The 23,610-nt window shown below is 35.7% G+C and overlaps 1 non-coding gene across 1 annotated transcript; it reads right to left on the reverse strand.

The window, feature by feature from the left end:
- Nucleotides 1–22,331: 22,331 nt before the first annotated feature.
- LOC143622516 (U6 spliceosomal RNA) lies at nt 22,332–22,434 on the reverse strand. Its single transcript, XR_013151724.1, has one exon. It is a non-coding gene; the product is annotated as a U6 spliceosomal RNA (small nuclear RNA).
- Between the last annotated feature and the right edge of the window lie 1,176 nt (nt 22,435–23,610).

Raw genomic sequence — 23,610 nt, forward strand, 5'->3', positions numbered from 1 at the left:
CTTGAACCTTCTGAATGATCGTTTGAATACTCCAACATTATCGTCAACAGTTAAACTAGAGCTAGGTAGTTGTGTTTAACGTTGTAGGTTTGAGTTTATGGTTTTGTTTTGTGGTTTTATAGATGGGATTAATGTGGCACGTGAGGGGAAATAGTTGTTGCACGTGCTGAGGGTGAGTCTTGGTGGCACGTGAGTCCGAGTAGCTTCTGTTTCTGGTCTATGGCTAGTTATGTATCAGAAATTTCAGAGGATGATGGTTCCAAGAAGATGCTTATGTTAGGCTCAGGGGTGTGGGGCTTCAACGGGGGCGCTAGAGCCCCTTCGCTCGCGCCCCCAGGCGCTAGCACCACACTCCCGGGGCGCGAGAGGGGCGCGAGCACGAAAAACAAAGCAGGCGCAAGCACCTTCGCGGGATGAATATGGCGTAAAGGGGCATGGGAAAACGTGAAAGAGCCGTTGGACATTTAAATTGAGCCGTTGGGCTCTTATTTATTAAAAAAAAAAATTTTTTCTTCCTATATATAACCCATTTCATATAAAACAATTACCACAACTTCAAAAAAAAACCCAAAATCAACCCATCTTCCCAATTTTTTATTTAAAAATAATGTCGTCGTACTCGTCTGATTCCGGCTCCTCCGAAGAGGATGATTTGCTTCTTCATGTAGGGGGAGTTTTGACCGCAACCGTGGTCAATCTCTTGCAAAATCAAGCCCATCAACCTCGACTCCCGAGGGTTAGAGCACCACCTCGTGATCGTGATCGATCGGGTGCTAACGATACTTTGATTAGGCATTATTTTAATAATACGTTTTTTGAATATATTTATAAAAAAATAAAAAAAAAATCCGCTGGAGCCCCTGCTGGAGCCCCTCCACACCAGGGCCAGGGGCTCCAACGGGGGCTCCAACACCCCCCTTATCTAGTTTCTCTCTCTGCCACACGTCACAATATTATTGGCTGGAGCCCCAACTCGCGCCCCCATTAGAGCCCCCCACACCCCTCAGCCTTATTATTTAATTTAAACTTTGAAAATATTTAGCTTTTAATCTTTGACTATTTGTTACCTGAGACATGATATTATATTATAGTTTGTTTGGTTTTACGTTAGTATATACGATTTTGTTGGTGTGGTTTCGGGTTTAGTTATATATTTTATGTTTATTTCTTTTTACATTTTAAGATGGTATGAGTTAGGGTTAGCAAAATCCAAGCCACAATTTATTAATTTGGATGTGTCTCAATGGTAGAGTACACACTTTAATAGTGAGAAATAAGGGTTTCAAATCTCACTATCACCAATTTATATGGGTGATATGAGGGATGACTCTCGCTTGCAAGGGTTCGAGTCCTGATCTCACCCGGTTTTACCGGCTCTTCGCTGTTAAGCCATTTGACGGGCGTGGGGATCGAGTTTTATCCGGGGAATCCCTCAATATGTGGACCGCTAGGGGCTCCGTCCGTCTGGACTCGTGGCCCGCTCGGGCTACCTTTAGCCAATGGGGGGCGTATAAAGTACCCGGAGTTACTCAGTTGGTCGTTCCAAAAAAAATAATCCAAACCACAATTAAAAACCGAATCATAACGGAAATGGACTATAAACGATTGAAACAACTGTTACGGTTAAATGAATGTGACTAACAGAACATTAAATTTATAGTTACGGTTAATGTGTCTTCATTAATTCCATTATTATACCATCATTCTAGTTTCGAATATTTAAATTTATGTTGCAACTAATTTATAACATAGCTTCAAACATCATAACCAAACTTGGAACCATCATATTTCAGGTCAAAACTTTATAGTGCAGCTTGGAACACTATAACCAAACCATTTTGAATTGAAACAAAGGGAAAAGAAATACATCGGACAATTAACCGAATTTAATCAAAACCAAGCCATAACGGACCACTTGGTCTTGGTTATTGTTCAACAATCTTCGATAACCGAAGCTCGGTTATGGACATGGTTAGCTCCCAATAATCAATTTATTATATACTCTTTTCATCACGTTTGTATAGTCATTATAAAGCATTAAAGTAAATCAAGTTTGTTAAAACATGATATGTATGCGTACAATGGTTTCTCTGTCTCTACTTTTATATATATTAATTGTCTTCGCCTACACCCGGGCCCGGGGGTACCCAATGATTGGGGTATTCGCTTATGAGGGTTCCGAATCAAGCATAAAGCGTTAAATAACTAGGGACGGTTGGAATCCCGTTACAGGTGGATTAAAAAAACATTGTTAAAAAAAGTTAAACATTTTTATTTATTAATTTTATTAATATGTTAATTAAATAATATCTATGTATATTCTTTTTTTTTTTCTCTTTACACTCACAAACCATTTTTCCCTTACGTAATTTTCACGTGCCTAGATTTAACTCTACAAATATACGGAATTTAGGCTAAGACTTTGTGTAGTGGGCGTTAAATTCACTACCATGTCATCAAATTAGGTACGGGAGAGGAGGCAAGGAGCACCAATGGGAGGAAGAACCACTTCAATGGCGGGTGTTAACACTTAGCAGGGGGTGAGGTTGATAATTGGCGTGGCCATAACTTTTTTCAACCAATCTCACTCATTTATTCATATTTTCATATATAAAAAAAGAATATTAAATAATTTGGTTAAACCATTAGACACATTTGATGGTTTAGTTAGTGAACTATCATTCGCCTATGTGACAAGACGTTTTGTTAATTAAAATTCCTCAACTGCACATGGTCTAAGGAATGAAACTTATTACAAAGCGATAATAAAAATGATGGTTGGCATGATTTTTGAACATTAAGGATTCAACCCTACTAAGGTGGTGTTTGTTTTTCATTAAAAGCACTTCCCCACCATTTTATCTATGCCGCGCAAACCACGCGCAGACGTTGTGCTATGCAGTATGTTTGTATTTTAGAAGACCTTTCATTTAAAAACGTATGTGCATCCTCTTCTCCTAGAAGCCTTGTCCATGCCACTTCTCACCTCTTCTCATCTTCTTATTTTTTCATTATCAGACAACACACTCCTCCACCCTCTTCCTTCTCCTCTCAAACCCTAACTGCCTCCTCCACCCTCCACCCTCCACCGTCGGCCACCCTCCACTGCCGGCGACCTCTCCTCCACCACCGCCGGCCACCCTCCTTCTCTCTTCAAAGATCCGCCGCCGCCTCTCTCTCTATCTCCAACACAATCCGCGGCCTCTCTCTCTCCACCACAGATCCGCCGCCCATCTCTCTCTCCAACAGGTTTGCTTCTCTCTTTCCCTCTTATGCTATTATCTAATTACCTTTTGTTTTAATTTCATAAGTGATTTTGTTAGATTGTTAAAGTTTTAGATTGTTAGTTTTTTGTTAACTTTGTTAGATTATATTAGATTGTTAAAGTTTTAGATTGTTAGATCTTGTTAGTTTTTTTGCTAACTTTGTTAGATTATGTTAGATTGTTAAAGTTTTAATTTTGGTTGATTGTTAAAGTTTTTTTATTAATTTTGTTAGATTGTTATTAGTTTGTAGAAAGTTTAGGTTTGTTGAATATTGTTACTAGTTTGTTGTTGAATAAAGTTTGTAGTTTTTTGTTAATTGTTAAATGTTTTTGTTAGTTTTGTTAGATTGTTATAAGTTTATAGATAGTTTAGGTTTGATGAACATTGTTATTAGTTTGTTGTTAATTGTTAAAGGTTTTTGTTAGTTTTGTTAGATTATTATTAGTATGTAGAAAGTTTAGGTTTGTTGAATATTGTTATTAGTTTGTTGTTGAATAAAGTTTGTAGTTTTTTGTTAATTGTTAAATTGTAACATCCTAAAATATTCTAATATTAAATAAAGAAAGTTGTGTTAAGTTGTCGTGTGTTTATGATTAATTAATATTAAACAAGAAAGGATCATGGACTTGGATTAATTAAGGTGGATTAAAGGGTAATGGGCCTTAGGTCCATGGGCTTTAAGGGATATAAATACCCCCCTTAAACCATCCTAAAACCCTAATCCTCATTTCCATCTTTCCATAGTTGCATACACACTCAAGAACATTATATACGGCCGTGAGTGAGAAACAAGATCCGAGGCCAAAAATCAAGCTAAACATTATTAGATATTTAATACACAAGCTGGATACAAGATAACCAAGAAAACCGCGACCACGCCGAACACATAAAGGTATGTCTCTTACCTTAAAGTTTATGTTTTTAGGATCGGTTAGCCTTGAAACTTGAAACGAGAGTAGATCGGGCATAAACGAAACATAAAGTAACAAACTTGACGTTAAAACGAACCTAATAAACCCACGGCTAGGCACGACTCGTTTAAAATAAACCTTAGATCTAGTATTGAACGTTTTTAGCTTAAAGGTCCAAACTTTATGCTTTTCCGGGTCGAGTCTTATCCGAGAATGACCTTGGGAATGTTTATGAGATTGGTTAGTATCATATCAAAAGTTTACATGTTGAAATAGAGATGTTTATAGGGTTAGAATCAAACCCGTAACTGCTGCTGGGTAACTTTGCCATATAACTTCGCCCGCAGTTAAGTTCGCAGCACGCCAAGTTCGCCTATGTTAAGTTCGCCGGATGTCAAGTTCGCCTGATATTTAAGTTCGCTGATGTATAAGTTCGCCGGATATTTAAGTTCGCTTATATATAAGTTCGCCGGATATCTAAGTTCGCTTATACCTAAGTTCGCCTGATATCTAAGTCACTTATACCTAAGTTCGCTTATATCTAAGCTCGCTTATATCTCAGTTCATTTAAATGGAGACTCGGATACATAGCGACCTGTATATGTATACCTATACGTGCATACGCGTGAAGGTATACAATGTAAGGACCTAAGAGATAAAGTACTAGAATGCTAAAATAAAATAATAATTTAAAATCCTAATGGAAAATGCGTTAAGACAGTTACTGGATATATAATTTTTTTCCAACCTGACCTGGCAGCTTAACCCCAGCCAGGGGCTCTGCCCCTTGGACTACGCTAGGGGCTGCCGCCCCTAGAACCGCGCTGCCAGGGGCGCTGCCCCTGGACCCCCATTCGTTGTGAGTAATAATTGAACTATAAAACACGATATGGGTAGTGATAGTTAATTGATATGCGTAATTGTTATACAATTAGTCGTGCTCAATTAAAGAAAGGGATTAAAGTTAACGGTGAACATAACCGCATTCAGGTGAGTTTCTAGCCCCATTTCCTTGTTATGTTTTCGGGGCTGTGTGCATACTCGATGTGATCTATTAATACACTTACCTTAAATGGTAAATGTATGTCTTAATGACGAATGTGATAGTTATTAATGTACGCTTGACAGTACGCGAACGATCTTCGGGTATTGCACGTATTGTTAAGGCAAGTATAGTGTAGTATGTATGATATGTATATGTGAATAAGGAAGTATATAAGAGTACGATATGTATGATATTAAATGTATAGAGGTGATAATGAAGATGTAAGGTAAGGTTAAAGGCTTGCATACCCTAATAATATATGTGAAGGTTAAAGGGTTGCATACCCTAATAATATATGCGAAGGTTATAGGGCGTAATGCTTATTAATACGTAAGGTATGGTCATGCAAGTATGAAAGCATGAAGTATGTACGAAAGTATGTAGTTATGAATGTGTTGTATGTGGTATGATTAACTAGAACTCACTCAGCGTAATTGACTTTTAGTATGCACGCAGGTGAGTAGAATGAGACAGCTGGCTTGAGCGGGGGCACATGGCAGAAGAATAAAAAGTCTGGCATCTGAAGACCTAAGACACTTTTAATTAATGTTTTTGATTTGAAAAACAATATGTTCGTTAACGACAAAGTTATGGATTTGATTGTAATGTTTATGAAAGTTTTTAATATTCCGCGAATGTTTTAATTAACTCTGATATTTAGAACTACGTTTATGAGTCAATCCAACGTCCAAAGTAGGGTACCGGTAACGGGGCCTTACATAAATGTTTTTGTTAATTTTGTTAGATTGTTATTAGTTTGTAGAAAATTTAGGTTTGTTGAATATTGTTATTAGTTTGTTGTTTAATAAAGTTTGTAGATAGTTTAGGTTCGGTGAATTGTTGCTTTAATAGAATTGTTGTTTCTTGTTAGTTGATCATAAAAATGGGAGAGGAACAACAATGGTCGAATGAGCATATAAAATGATTATTAGAAACTTGCATTAAAGCGATAAACACCGCGAGACGATGAGTTGTTTACACAATACGATCAACCCGATGCGTCACTTGGAAATAGTAGTGGGCAAATTGATGCTGATGGAGACGAGGTTGAAGAACTTGGCACTGCATCAGATCGGGAATATATTATGAGATGAAATTGCTGAGCAGTTAATGCAAAGTACGGAATAAATGATTTAAAAAATGTTTGTGGTATTATGAATATTATTTCAGTGTTGTTGACTATTATTTAAATTTGGATGTTGAAGACCTTTTTATTTAAATTTCAGTTTATTTTAGCAGTCTGCAGCTGTTAAAAAACAATCTTCTTGTTGCAGACTGCAGAGGTTTGGTCCACCTCTTCTGCGACAGATGTTGGCAGATGTGGTCCACAGACTGCATATATTTTACCTCTGAAAAAACAAACAACACCTAAATCATGAATGAATATGATAAAAAGACATGTTGATATATTCTCTCGACAGGGGCACAAAAGACAAATGGTTTGAATTTCTTTATAGAAAAGTTAGCATTTGTGCTTAGAGAGTTAGAGGGTGTTGATTAATAGATTGCCTAGTATAGTAAATTTTGTGGTGAAATGTTTAGATATTCCAAGAACTTTATGTATGTTGTGTGATGAGGTGGATGAGACTAGAGACCATGTTTTCGGTATATGCTTGGTTGCTACTCGTATTTGGAAATTTGTTGCGTCATGGCTTGGTCTACCATTGGATTCATCTACTACACTAACTGAGGTAATGAAGTGGTGGTGTTGAAAGTTGAAAAACATAAGAAGTACCTTATCGGGTTGGTTATTTATATCACTTCATAAGGTCGTATGGAGATTTAGAAATGATTTGGTGTTTAAGATGAATCGCCTCAACAAGCAAGCACTATTTGAGAATATGTTGCAATTTTTTTCATTGGTATTGTAGTAGATATTGGAAATGCAATATTTATAGGACCGAGTGCATTAATCAAGGATTCTTTATTGTATATGTAATGTTGCTTTTTCAAAGTTCTAGCGTCTTGCTATGATGATTTTTTTTTATAAAATGACACTTTTAAAAAAAAGAAAAAAAAAAGACTTGACGGTATACACATACCCAAAACCTTATGTCAAGAGCATGCACTTTTGATACCAGATAACATATATGAATACACAGTCGAATAAACATTTAGTTTTAAATTCAATTGTTCACATAAATTTCCGGTACGAAGCACTTTGTATTTTTCTTATTCATGAATAAATACTTTTTTTAATTAGAATTAAATTACCACTTGATCATCGAGAAAACTTCCATCAAGAACAAACAAGTAGTGTAGGGGCCTAAACGCACACCCCTCCCCTCTTTCTCTCTCTCCACACACACATGTATGCACGCACACACAAAATATTACTTGAATATTTAAAACAATGCTTGAAAAAGGATATAGTATCGGAGATAAAGTGGGTGTTTGAAAGTAATCTAATGTAACAGCTAAGTAACGCGTTTATAAGTTTTTGATATGACTAGTGTTGAAAATACTTAAAGCATAAGTAACAGTCCAAGCTATAACTTTCTAATCCTAAACCCTCTATCCAAGTCCATACATGTTTTAGCTTCACATCTAGATATTTCTAAAAAAGTATTTAGACTTTCCCATTTCCCATGTATATATAACACATCTCCACAACCCTTCCATGGCAAAATCGACACTCAATTGCATAAAAAAGCGTAAATAGTATATTAATTAAATAGATAATAAAGAATGGAAAAATCATATAGAATACTTATTTATCAAACACCTTATAAGTTATTGTAGATCACCATTAATTGCTTACTATTCGAATTTAGCCTATTCGAATTCAAATAATAGAAATGTTTTCAAAGTGTATGAAAATTTTAATCTTTATGTTGTTTTGCAGCTTGATGAAAATGTTTCTTTATTTTTATTTCTTACAAACCCGACCTGTTGTTATCCCTATGTATGATCAGATTTCTTTTATGATTTGTTCTTGATAATTTTGATGTGACTTGATAATGTTGTTATGACTGATTACTTGATTATTACATATTGCAAATAAAGCCGCATATAAAGTTATATTGATTATACCACTAGATAGAGATAATGTTTCTATTCTTTTTTTATATATATAAGAACTAGTTTGAGACCCGTATATTACATGAGTAATTGATGAAAATTTTAAAAGGGAAATTATGATTTACCTCACTGCACTTTAGTGGCACGCTAGTGTATTACACGAGTATAGTAAATCATGATTGTATATTTCCAAATAAACAAAGAATTCGAATTTTAAGGAAACATGGTAAATGAGTTGACCATATTCAAATTTATGTTTTTGAAAAAAAGCTAAAAAAAAGATGAGAATGGCTAAGGTAGTGACAAGTGACACAAGTGAGTTTTATTATAATAGTAGATTTTTTACAAAATTAATTTTGAAGCAAACATTTTGCGTACACCCGTTGCTTTCATATCATTAGAGCCACTTTCAAGGGGACAAAAACAAATGTCGATTGTTACATTTAACTTTTTAGTGTAATAGTAAATGATGTAAAAAAAATAAAAAATAAGTGTCGACCTAACATGAAAATGATATAACTTTGCAAATTTAATTCTCTTTGTATCGGTACTTTGGGATCCACAATGTGGTGACAAGTCGGAATCAAACAACAATGTATATGTATAAAGATACTAGGGATGTGCATGGACGGTTTGAGACGGTTTTAAACCAAACCCATAACCATAATCTATATGTCGGTTAATGGATATCAATAACCATAACCGACCCGTTATGGCGGTTTTGGTTAATCGGTTTTTTAGATTATAATGAGTCGGTTATGGGTCGGTTAACCGTAACAAAAAATAAATGTAATTTAACCTATAAGTTTGGTATCAGTTATTACAAAAAAACAACATGACATAATCTTACAAAGTATATAATCCATAATATTAATACCAAATATTCAAAAATAGAATGACATATAATCCAACATTGAAATTCAACATAATTTGATAATAAACATTGAATCATAAGTATCAAAATTATATAATCCAACAACATGTTTTGTGGAAGTTAATCCCAAACATATTGTTGGTTAAATAAATGGGTCGGTTCGGTTATAGCGGTTTTGGAATTATCTTTAACCGAAACCGACCCGTATTTGGCGGTTTTTAAAATTCATTAACTGACCCAACGGTTATGTCGGTTATCGGTTGAAATCGGTTCGGTTATGTCGGTTATGGTTCAGTTTAACGGCTATGTCGGTTAAGATGCTCACCCCTAATATATGGTATAGGATCCTATGTTAGTTAAGTAAAAAGATATGGCAATACTCTTTTGGTAAATAGTTTCTAAAAAGCAAAATATTAACACGGTTTTTTATAACAAATACTCTTTTAGAAAACGAGAACTTTACATCAAGACATATATTGTATTAAATAAAAAATCATAACACTTTTTTTAACGAGTACATATCATATTAATGCAGTATTACTTTATAAGAATGTATATCTTTCGCATTTAATATATATGGCTATTTAAGAAGCCTTACGGCCACAACAACTATCATCTTTACATTATCTAAAAAAACATTATCAAGAAACGTCAAAAATCATATAACTAATGGCGTTCATGTCGAAACGTTCTGTTATGTTGGCACATTTTATGTTGGCATTTCTTGTCATGACATTAGTTCCATCTGATGGTGTGTAAAATTTCTTTACTTTTTCAAAAACACTTCAATGGTAAAATGTACTAATCGATTGTTCCTACATACAGCTATCTCTGCACCATGCCTAGCACGGTGTGACTCACATACGGATTGCGCGGGTCTTTTCCGAAGTGTAGGCTTTTATAGTGGTAATTGTAGAGGGGGATATCCATCATTATGCTGTTGTCATTATTAGTTTTTTAAATTAAATGTTGTTATGTTTCTCAAATACTTTTGATGTTCAATAAAACGACCAAAGTCTGAAATAAATATCAAATTGATTGGTTTATCTTGTTCCGTATGATCCAATCTCTAGTCTTTCCATTAGTCATTCCATAATGTATGTTTTTAAAAAATAGAAAAAATGAGATGAATGGAATGCGTGAGAGGGTCGAGGAGAGAAGGGATGGGTAGTGTTAAGGGGTAAAACTTCTTTTTTGAGGGAGTAAAAAGAAAGAAAAAGACATGAGAGAGAAATGCGTTTTTATTGGAGAAAGAGATTGTGTGAGTATGATAATTGTGGTGGTTTGTTTGACAAAAGATGTGTTATGTTGTCAACTTAAAAAACATAAAAATCATCCACCATCGGGGTTAGGGTTATATTTTGAACCAACCCTCAACAAATTATATCATAAGGTTTCTAGGCGATGTCAGGTCAGTCGAAAAATGAGTTGTGAGTACTCGGCCTATGCTGGGAGTAGTATGGGATTAGTAACATGTTAAATAATAACGAAATATTTTTTTGCGCAATTTTATATTGGTCACATGTCAAGTATAATAAGTTAACAAATATTTATAACGACGTACATGAATATTATAATTAACTTAGTAGACACGTGTTCATAATCGCGTAAATTGTAGTTACTCCGAGTAATCTTCGAGAAGTTCCGAGTTGACCACCGGTTAGATACAAGTAATTGCCCACTAGATCCCTGTGGCTCTAAGTTGACCTCCTAAATACGAGTCAGAGTACCATAGGAGGAAAGCGCCTCATAAGAGTACCGAGTACTTGCCTACTACTCGTCCAGCTTTTACACCACTGAGTATAACCGTTATATAACCTGGGATCTTTTCATAGAACTTTTTTAAAATCGCCCACATGAATGGGTATAATAGGCGCTCTTGGATCTTGTAACTTAGGTGGAAGAGCAACCGAAATAATTGCACTCACTTTATCAGTAAAATCAATCTGTTTAGGAATTTTGTGATTCCTCTTTTGTGTGAACAACTCTTTAAAGTACTTAGAATTGGCGGGAATTTTTTCTATCGCATCTAATAAGGGAATATTAATTTTAACATGTTTAAAAGTTTCCCACATCTCCTCCTGTTGTGGGCCCCATTTAGTTGTGATCTTCGACTTAGATGGCGTCAACAATACATCGGGATATGGGACGGTTTTAACCTTCCCCTTGTCCTTAGTATCGGTGGTGCCGTCTTTCATATGCGGTTTGTTATTTTTATTTTCACTTTTATTAGGTTTAGCTAAAGTAACCGGTTCTGGTTCGTTATCACTGATGACGGTTTCAACAACTTCTTCCACCACCCCCTCAACCAATGGTGATGGAAGCCCAACCTTATTATCATATTTCTTACCGTTTTTATTAATATACTTACCTGGTTCACCTGTTTCTTGTAGCTCGAACTGTAATGATTCGGGTTCACCGTGGTGTCACTCGGCAGCTGACCCGCACTTTTATGCAACTTTTCCATATATGCGGCGAGCTTGCCAATATGTTTTAACATTGCTTCAGAAGATTTGTCTCGTAACTCGAACTGCTTTTGAGTTTCTTTTTGATTATTTTTCACTATCTTCAACAAAGTGTCCAAGTTCGAGTGCACGAACTCGTCTGAATTACTCGAGGACCCTTTCTGCTAGTCTTGATTCTATCCACCCGATGAACTACCACCCTGATTACCATGTAAGTCCTTTAGAAGGATCTTTAAATGTGATATCACACAATCTCGTTGTTATGCGGAAACTAACAAGACATGATTCAATGTTATGCAAGCAAACACAAAAAGAACACAAATAATCTGCTTTAAAACACACGTATATTCCGTCTGGTGCTTAAACACAATGGTTACACCAACTACACCGACATCTCGTTCTCTATATTATGAACGACACACCTATGATAAACCTAGATACATAGTTTATATAGGCACTACACTCAAGCCCAAAACAACCCAAAAGCCCATCGAGATCCAGAGATCTCGGTTTACAATATAAGCCCAATACCAAGTACAAACCATACTAATACTAGCCTAACAGTCGCCCCCTTGGTTTGTATCTTCATCGTTAATCGTGCCCAAGAATATTTGTGTCCGCTTCCTTGTAAGCATCTGCCCATAAACCTATTCCGATGATCGATCCCACCATTCTTGTATACTCTTTAGCAGCAGGCTCATACAACGGTTCAGCCATAATCTGAAAATTGCTAAGAGTTTAAATGTCTTTCTCACCAAACTTCAGCAGATCACGTGGGTCGACAAATCAAAATTGTCTTTTTCCTAAACGGATAACGACTGTAGCCGTCTCACCGTCATACGTCTAGAATGTCATCTCATCTAAAGCCCCATCTGGAATTCTGGTAGACAAAGGAATGTGAGTTGCCTTCTTGGAATTCGGTCACTTAACATTGACCATCGTCTTCCCCGTCTTCGGATCTCGGACCCCTTTGGCTTTCATCAAGAATGACTCAGCTGTAGTCATATTCGGGAATCCTCGACCAACTTGAATCCTCAAGAAATTCCATAAATCTATTGCCTTTTTGTCATTGTTAGGATTGTGAAAAGGAGAATTAATAAGGTTACTGAGATCAACCTTCGTCCAGAATCTAAAATCCTTCATTTTCCTGTAATATTCGGCTGTCCCAGACCTTCTTTTTAAACAAAGAAGGACATATAATCCAAAATTGAAATTCAACATAATTTGATAATAAACATTGAATCATAAGTATCAAAATTATATAATCCAACAACATGTTTTGTGGAAGTTAATCCCAAACATATTGTTGGTTAAATAAATGGGTCGGTTCGGTTATAGCGGTTTTGGAATTATCTTTAACCGAAACCGACCCGTATTTGGCGGTTTTTAAAATTCATTAACTGACCCAACGGTTATGTCGGTTATCGGTTGAAATCGGTTCGGTTATGTCGGTTATGGTTCGGTTTAACGGCAATGTCGGTTAAGATGCTCACCCCTAATATATGGTATAGGATCCTATGTTGGTTAAGTAAAAAGATATGGCAATACTATTTTGGTAAATAGTTTCTAAAAAGCAAAATATTAACACAGTTTTTTATAACAAATACTCTTTTAGAAAACGAGAACTTTACATCAAGACATATATTGTATTAAATAAAAAATCATAACACTTTTTTTAACGATTACATATCATATTAATGCAATATTACTTGATAAGAATATATATCTTTCGCATTTAATATATATGGCTATTTAAGAAGCCTTACGGCCACAACAACTATCATCTTTACATTATCTAAAAAAACATTATCAAGAAACGTCAAAAATCATATAACTAATGGTGTTCATGTCGAAACGTTCTGTTATGTTGGCACATTTTATGTTGGCATTTCTTGTCATGGCATTAGTTCCATCTGATGGTGTGTAAAATTTCTTTACTTTTTCAAAAACACTTCAATGGTAAAATGTACTAATCGATTGTTTCTACATACAGCTATCTCTGCACCATGCCTAGCACGGTGTGACTCACATACGGATTGTGCGGGTCTTTGCCAAAGTGTAGGCTTTTATAGTGATAATTGTAGAGGGGGATATCCATCAATATGTTGTTGCCATTATTAGTTTTTTAAATTAAATGTTGTTATGTTTCTCGAATACTTTTGATGTTCAATAAAACGACCAAAGTCTGAAATAAATATCAAATTGCTAGGTTTCTTGTTCTTATGATCCAATCTATAATCTTTCCATTAGTCATTCCATAATGTGGGTTTTTAATAAAGAGAAAAAATGAGATGAATGGAATACGTGAGAGGGTCGAGGAGAGAAGGGATGGGTAATGTTAAGTGGTAAAACTTCTTTTTTGAGAGAGTAAAGAGAAAGAAAAAGACATGAGCGAGAAATGTGTTTATAGTGGAGAAAGAGATTGTGTGAGTATGATAATTGTGATGGTTTGTTAGAAAAGAGATGTGTTATGTTGTCAGCTTAAAAAACATAATGTTGTCAGCTTAAAAAACATAACAATCATCCACCATCGGGGTTAGGGTTATATTTTGAACCAACCCTCAACATACTATATCCAAAGGTTGCTAGACGATGTCAGGTCAGTCGACAAATTAGTTGTGAGTACCCGGCCTATGCCGGGAGTAGTATGGGATTGTAACATGTAAAATAATAAAGATATATTTGTTTTTTTTGCAAAATTGTATACTAGTCACATGTCAATTATAATAAGTTAACTAATATTTATAACGACGTACATGAATATTATAATTAACTAAACGGACAAGTGTTAATAATCGCGTAAATCGGAGTTGCTCCAAGTAATCTTCGAGAAGTTCCTAGTTGACCACCGTCTAGATACGAGTAATTGCCCACTAGATCCTTGTGGCTCTAGGTTGACCTCCTAAATCCGAGTCTGAGTACTATAGGAGGAAAGCGCCTTATAAGATTACCGAGTACTTGCGACTACTTGTCCAACTTTTACACCATTGAGTATAACCGTTATATAACCTTGGCATATTTTCATAGAGAGTTTTTAAAATCGCCCACTTGAATGGGCATAATAGGCGCTTTTGTATCTTGTATATTAGGTTGAAGAGCAACCGAAAGAATTACACTCACTTTATCAGTACCTGTTTATGAATTTTGTGATTCCTCTTTTGTGTGAACAACTTTTTAAAGTACTTAGAATAGGCGGGAATTTTTTTATGGCAACTAATTGGGGAATATTAATTTTAACATGTTTAAATATTTCCCACATATCCTCTTGTTGTGGGCCCCATTTTGTTGCCATCTTCGACTTAGATGGCGCTAACAATGCATCGGGACACGGGACGGTTTTAACCATCCGCTTGTCCTTAGTATCGGTGGTGCCGTCTTTCAGATGCGGTTTGTTAATTTTATTTTCACTTTTATTATGTTTAGTTAAAGTAACCGGTTCTGGTTCGTCATCACTGATGACGGTTTCAACTTCTTCCACCACTCCCTCAACCAATGGTGATGGAAGCCCAACCTCATTATCATATTTCTTACCGTTTTTCTTAATATACTTATTGATATGGTCTAAAATATATATATTATTATATAAATATTTCCTACACTTTTAAGTACTTTGAAACTAGATTTTTAATGAATATTATTCTTAGCTGTTTCATATGTGTTTTTTTTAAGGTTCTAAGATGTAATGAGCTAAAATTGTTTACTTTTACTAAACTTGAGACAACGAGCTAAAATTGAGTATGCATATTAAATTTGAGACCAACGAGTGGACATTTGAGTGTATTTTACTTATATTTGATTATTACTAAAGGGTGCACTCTAATATAAATTAAAGCAATATGGTTAAACATGAATATAGTTAATTTGTTTTTTTTGTTATTCAAATTCATATCTTAAAGAAACGTTTTTTATATGTGATACAGTAAGTGGCATCTAAAAGACTAAAAGGAGTGGTATGAATTATTTGCCAAGATTACGTGATTATGAAGTAAAAGGTGGGCCAGCGTTTTGGGCCTACTAACAAGAACAGGGTCGATGAAATTTTAAGAAAATATATATTTATGGAATAAATTAATAAAGAAAGGGGAGGCAGAGGTGAGAACCCCACAAAACCACTTCCCTTGTTCGACATATTTGAACATTCGCAAATAAGGTGTTTTGGAAGGACGAAAGCGTTCGTTTGAGTCGAGATCGTTTGGGTTTAACACCTACTCACCCAAGCATCAACATAGTTCGATTTGAATTTATTATTTTATTAATGAGCTTGGTTGTTCCACTTAGTTATTTTAGTTTCTTTGATTTTAATATGCTAGGCTATACATTAGACTGCCTATGCTTGTGATGAACCTTTGTTTGGTTTGATATTATTTGGGATTTCTTTTCGTTATGGATTTTATGTTCTAAGTAAACTGGTAAGTTTGAATTGATTGATGCGTATGATTACTTGGTTTATTTATTTAGATTTATTGTTTCACATTACCCTTGTTGATTGTTTCATAGGATAGGGTTTTGTTAGGTCATTTACTGTGTGTTATTGACTAATTTATGATTGATATCGATTAAGATCATAGAAACAATAAAACTAATTAAATAGAAAAAAGTGAACTGCCAGCCTAGAAAACTGTAAGGTGATAAGCTATTGATAGATGTTTGTTGGTTAGGATTGCTAGATTTAGTTCTTCGTAAGGAGTCTGTCTAGATTTGATTGTCAGCTTAGTCTATTAAGTTAATTGATTCTGCTTTGCTATCTTTGAATTCTGCGCTGTAAGGTAGGTTTTCGTCATAAAGATACTTGAACATAAATTATTAAATAACCATAAGGAAGTTTAATTTATAAAACTGGTAAGTCTTATAGTCAACCGGTTCACTTGCCGGTTAGTAGTTGAAGTTAAGTTTAAGAGTCTAGAATTATTACTTAATCTCTAGATTAGCATATTTTAGTTAATAAATTATTTGACTACTTTTAGCACATCACTTACCTGGTTCACCTGTTTCTTGTAGCTCGAACTGTAATGATTCGGGTTCACTGTGGTGTCACTCGGCAGCTGACCCGCACTTTTATGCAACTTTGTCGTATATGCGGCGAGCTTGCCAGTATGTTTTAACATTGTTTCAGAAGATTTGTCTCGTAACTCGAACTACTTTTGAGTTTCTTTTTGATTATTTTTCACTATCTTCAGCAAAGCGTCCAACTTCGAGTGCACGGACTCATCTAAATTACCCGAGGACCCTTTCTGCTAGTCCTGATTCTATCCACCCGATGAACTACCACCCTGATTACCATGTAAGTCCTTTAGACGGATCTTTAAATATGATATCACACAATCTCGTTGTTATGCGGAAACTAACAAGACATGATTCAATGTTATGCAAGCAAACACACAAAGAACACAAATAATCTGCTTCAAAACACACGTATATTCCGTCTGGTGCTTAAACACAATGGTTACACCAACTACACCGACATTTCATTCTCTATATTATGCACAACCAACCTATGATAAACCTAGATACATAGTTTATATAGGCACTACACTCAAGACCAAAACAACCCAAAAGCCCATCGAGATCCATAGAAATTTCGGTTTACAATGTAAGCCCAATACCAAGTACAAACCATACTAATACTAGCCCAACAATCTCCCCCTTGGTTTGTATCTTCATCGTTAATCGTGCCCAAGAATATTTGTGTCCGCTTCCTTGTAAGCACCTTCCCATAAACATGTCTTGATGATCGATCCCACCATTCTTGTATACTCTTTAGCAGCAGGCTTATACAATGGTTCAGCCATAATCTGAAAATTGTTAAGAGTTTTAATGTCTTTCTCACCAAACTTCAGCAGATCACGTGGGTCGACAAATCGAAATTGTCTTTTTCGTAGACGGATAACGATCGTAGCCGTCTCACCGTCATACGTTTAGAATGTCATCTCATCTAAAGCCTCATTTGGAATTATGTTAGACAAAGGAATGTGAGTTTCCTTCTTGGTTTTCGGCTAGATAACATTGACCATCGTCTTCCCCGTCTTCGGATCTCGGACCCCTTTGGCTTTCTTCAAGAATAACTTAGCTGTAGTCATATTCGGGAATCCTCAATCAACTTGATTCCTCAAGAAATCCAGAAATCTATAGCCTTTTTGTCATTGTTAGGATTGTGAAAAGGAGCATTAATAATGTCACTGAGATCAACCCTCGTCTAGGATCTAAAATCCTCCATTTTCCTGTAATATTCAGTTGTCCCAGACCTTTTTTCAAAAAAAGAATGGCATATAATCCAACAATGAAATTCAACATAATTTGATAATAAACATTGAATCATAGGTATCAAAATTATATAATTCAACAACATGTTTGGTGGAAGATAATCCCAAACATATTGTTGATTAAATAAATGGGTCGGTTCGGTTATAGCGGTTTGGAATTATCTTTAACCAAAACCGACCCGTATTTGGCGGTTTTTTAAATCCATTAACCGACCCACCGGTTATGTCCGTTATCGGTTGAAATCGGTTCTGTTATGTCGGTTATGGTTCTGTTTATTGGTTAGGGTGGTTAAGTTGCTCACCCCTAAACGATACAAAATAAGCGTTTCAAATGTTTGATGTATAGAGTTAGATATGATTTTTAAGAGACTCATTCTTAGGGGGTGTTTGGGATCTTATTTTAATCAACTTATAATTTATAACTTTTTGAAAAGTAATTTTGTGTTTAGGATTGCTTATATTGTGAGAGGAAAAGTTCCATAAATTATACTTTATAAGTTATTAATTTAATAAAAAATTATAAGGAGGCAAAATAAGGGATCCCAAACATACCCTTAATAAAGATCTTTTCTATTCAATTAGACCAACCGTGGTCGGGCTTTTTTTTTCGGCGTTTTGCCCCATAACGCCGGGGGCACACCGCCCCTCCCCCCTCGTTTTGGGGTGTATTTTTGGGTCCGGCGTTTTGATAATAACGCGAGAAGTGGCTCATTTTTCAAAAAAAAATATATCCGTTGAAGAGGATATAGCCGTTGGAACTAAATTTTTTTTTTTTTAAATATTAATATAAATGTACTATACAAACAAACCCAAACCTCATTTTTTACACAATTCTTTCTACTACTTCTCTATCAAATATTTTTTACACAATTCTACTACTACCAAAATGTTTTTGTTTAACAACCAAAATGTTCTCGATTTCGGTCAATATGCTCGTCAAGGCAACGCAAACAACTAAAATCCACAACCGAACCCATCTACTGTCCCGATGCCAACCGTCCCCGTCCCACAATCCCCGTATCCGTTCGAAGCACGTATGGCTGCGTATATGCAATATCTAAGTTACGGAGCCCCTATCCCAAATACGGTGTTCGGTTTTCAAAACCCAACCACAACATGATGGCCGGTTCGGGTTTTCAACCCGACAACGAGACAGTGCCGGAGACACAAATCAACCCGGAGCCACAACCTGTCCCGGAGACTCGCGGCAGTTCGAGCAAACGCGGATGTCCGGGAAAACGCGCAAAGAAACCCGCCGGCGAACCTCGGGCTAAAAAGAACACTATACCGTGGAGTATCGACGAGTGCGAACTACGTACTCTTTCTTGGTGCGCGATATCAGAAGATGCCGAGTGCGGTAAATTTTTAAAAAAATATATATATTTTTTAAATTTTTTAGAACAAACATTGAACCTGTAATGTTTTTATTTTTTTAGCGAACTATCAACAAACGGGCGTATTTTGGCACGAGATTAAAGAGTTGTTCCACGGATTTGGCGGGGACTCGCGTCGAGAAAAATATTCCTTACAGTCGAAATGGAACGATATCAACACCAAATGCACGGCATTTCATACGGTTCACTCTCGTATGAATCGAACGTGTAGTAGCGGTGTCTCTGACGTGGAAATAATGGAAAGAGCGTTGACAGAGTATCAACATAAGGTCTCGGGGAGCTTCAGTTACTTTGTCTTATGGAAGCAATACCTGAGGTTTCACCCAAAATGGGGCCCGGTTATGGAGGCCAACATCGAAAGTAGTCAGCCTAAAAAAAGGTCTAAAACATCGTCTTCGGTTGATCCAGAAACGCCCCGTTCCGACGCTCGAAACTTCAACCTAAGCGATAATGAAGCCGAAAATCCTTATGCGGATATTACTGAGATGCCTCGACCGGGGGGTAGAAGAAGCAAAGGAAAGGGAAAGGGGAAAGGGGTCGCGTCGTTGTCGACAACGGGTTCAAATGCTGAAATGGAAAGTCATTTAAAAGAAATGAACATTCGACTCAAAGATATACAAGAACTTGGAGCTAAACGTCGTCGAAGTACTTAAAAGGAATGAATTGGACCACGACATCGAGGTTTTAACAAAGGAGTTATCCGAAGACGACCAGAGAGTCCAATCTCTAAAAGCAATTCGACAAGCGAAAAATTTTGAAAAATACAACATGTAGTCTTATTATTATTTATTGTTGTATTTTTTAATTTAATGTATTTTTTAAATTTTAATTTAGTTTTTATTTGTGAGTTCATTTTTTTTTAATTTTAATGTAGTTTTTTAATTTTAATGTAGTTTTTTAATTTTATATTTAATTATTTAAATGAATTATTATTTATAAAAACAAAACAATTAATAGTGACTGGGCGCCACGTGGCGCATAACGCCTGGGTGTGGGGCTTTATGACTACACCCTGATTTTGTAAAAACTATAACTTTGATCGAGCGCCACGTGGCACATAACGTCTGAATATGGAGCTTTATGACTACACATGATCTTAGCACTTGTAGTTGTTGGTGACTATGTCCATGGAAAATCGTATTAAATTTAATTTAACAGTCATAGATATAAAAGTGAGATGTGTGGCAAAGATTAATAGAAAATTAGAAACATGTTACTTGCTCTTTGAGGATTGAAGCAGTTGCAAATACGTACATGATCATGAGTGGGAATGTAGACGATATTTTCTCATGAAAGTTGTATATTTCATCATTCAGAAAGACAAATAAAAATATCAATTTGGTGGTTTTTTTTTTTTAACGACCAAGTAAGAAATACTATTAAAAAAAAGTAAACGGAAACCAACAAAATGCTAGCCCAGTCAAAAACATAACAAAGGTTAATACCAAGCCAAAAACCAACTACTCAAATCGTCCGTAACCCATACAATAGATCAAAGTTGAAATCGTCCCATCTCTCCCAAGTTAAGCTTATATGTTTTGATCTATTCCAGATCTATAGAAAACTTAAACCCTTTATTTCTCGTATTACTCCACTTAGATTAGCCTCTTTTCTTTAAACACCGAATCATTTCTAGCTTTCCAAATACACCATATTGTTGTTAAGTGAATGACATGAAACACCAATGCGCTTCAAGAAAACCACAAATTGAAAAAAAGAAGTTATGCACCTTACGCCAACTCACATTTTTTTTATCCTAAATTAAATGTGCAAATCTACATGATGAAAATAAGTGTCCCGCCAACTCCTACCTACACATTGGACACACGACTTAGCCGACGTCAATATTACGTTTTCCCAAAACAAGTAGCACATGAATTCTTTTCATTTCCACTCTTCAAGCAAAGTATTTATAACTAAGAATTTGGTGTCTCTTTTAACCATCCACGACAACGCAATTGATATAAAATATATAAAAAAAACTAAGAATTTGAGTTATTAGAAACGAAAAGGAGCATGCACGCAATATTCTCGGTGTTTTGATGGGGGGACAAACAAACAAAAACCGCTCACATCAACCAATTTTCCATTTTACCACCCTGTGCCTTTTACACACTGGAATCTTTTCTTTTTACAATGTCCCATCTAATTTTTTATTATTTTATTTTGAGATGACTTCTAATCTTTTATTTTGTATGATTGTTCTTTCCAAAATTTCTTGTAAATTTAAATTATATAAATTATAGCAGATAATATATCATTTCCAATGGTTCATAGGTTAATTCTTGTCAAGGTGTGTGATATGTTGAAGCCAAATGAAAAACTTGTATTGTGGTCTGGGTGTTCTGTTTTCTTGTTCAGTAGTGTAAATTATGCGTGCTTTGTTCGAAAATTCTTATACGTAGTGTAAATTACTCGTTTTTGTCTGAAGATATTGAGCCCGACCACTCCAGTTTATAAATTTCTTTATACATATCGAATCCGGCCACCCAGCGTTTTTGTCTAAGATTCGCCACTAGATGAAGCTAACGAAGATTTTAATACAAGTTGATAAGGAGGGGTCTTGAAAAAGGTATTCATGGTTATCGAACGATGTGGTTATTCCCTTGGAATAATTGAGGTTCATTACAAGTTAATTACTTTGGGGTGACCCCAGATTGATTGTTTATCTAGGAACTTACAGATTTAGCTTGGTTGTCACTGTGGAAACTTTTCAAAAGTTCACCCATCCTGGTATTACTCTCATTCGAAAACGCATACTGCGGAGTTTGTTCTTTGCATTGACTCCACAATTATGCCCAAAAGGCGTTGGTGATATATGAGGAAGGACATTCCTTATGAACTATGAATCTATTATTCAACAACGAATGTGAAATTTTCCTCGGGTATTACAATCACCACCCACCCCCTTATAAATGGGCTCATCGTTCCCAATGAGGTTTACCCTACCATCCCAACTAGAGATGTGGAATTTTCCTATGGTGGTTTCAAGGACACCCCCAAGGACTCGTCATTTTTGGTGAGATTTTCCCTCCATCTCAAATGACTCAAGAGTGGCTTTGATACTATTTATTACTTTTAAATTCTCGTGTAGAATTTTTTTAGACTATTTCTCGATATGTGCATGCCATTCTTACGCAAGGGTCAAACTAATCTTTCCTGTAACATTCCAGTTTTAACGGATATCAATGAAGGGGCATCCGAGCCAATGTGCCACCGAGGACACTAGGCTCTCTAAAAGGGTGGAGATGTAAGTCCCCTGCCGGTTGAGAAGGAGAACACAAATTTCCGTATAAAGGGGTGGGAACCTTCACTACTATATACATTTTGCCCGTGTGAGCAATTCTTAGAGTCAAAACAATACCATGAGTTTTTAGACGGTTAATGCATCGAGGGCAAAGCAGACAATATTTTGGCACAGTTTACCTGGCCCGTTACAATCAAAGGATCTTTTCTTTATTATGAACCTTCCCTTATCTGATATAGTGTTGACCTTAACTGTTGAATGAGTTCCATGTAACATTTGCTATTTTCCAAACCCAAAAACCTGACTCGTTTAAATTTTCGGATTTTCATTTATGTTCGTTCGCGTTAAATTTTGTCTAATCATGTTCACTTATATTTTTAGGATATTTTACAAACTCAATTTCAAAATCGCAACTAAACAAAGTCCAGGGGATAATTTTGTCTAAAAAAACAAACTATGGGATTTATCCATCCGTCGCGCTATGTGACGGGGTTTCTCTAAGCCGGTCGCGATACGAATTGGTGTCGGGATGTAACATTTCGGATCTTTCGTGTTTGAATTCGTATTTGTTTACACGATTCGGGAATGTAATTCGGATATTTCGTATCAATAAAATCATGCATTTATGAGTATTTTATTCATGTTTATCTTAGTTTATAATACCCTAACTTTCAAACTTGCCAAATAGCCCTTAAAAACTCTTAAAATTGCTTAAAATGGCTAAAAAAATGCATTTTCGGAACCACCGGAACTAAAAATGTCAAGTTGGAAAAGTTATGGACACCCTCCCAAGCCACGCCGCGCGGGGAGAGTAGCCTAACCTGGCTGCGTAGCGCAGCAAGGTAGCTGTGAAGATCTTGTTCTTATTTTGGTTTATTAATTCATTTTGAGTATCACACCCCAACCTATGGCGGAAATGTCGGAGGCGCGAACTGATTTCTCACAGCTTTTCAAAGGTTACTATCGTGCATTATTAAAATGACAATATATATTAATTAAATTAAGTTTTCAAATAAATCAAATACAAACAAATACATAATCCATAATCACACAACAATACAACTTATATCACAAATGATCTTGATTAATTATTTTCTAACTTAAATTCTTCACTAAGTCTTCACCAA

Source organism: Bidens hawaiensis, unplaced genomic scaffold (genome assembly GCF_021521415.1).
Source record: "Bidens hawaiensis isolate Kalapana, Puna unplaced genomic scaffold, B.hawaiensis_p1.1 tig00000326_1, whole genome shotgun sequence".
NCBI lineage: Eukaryota > Viridiplantae > Streptophyta > Magnoliopsida > Asterales > Asteraceae > Bidens > Bidens hawaiensis.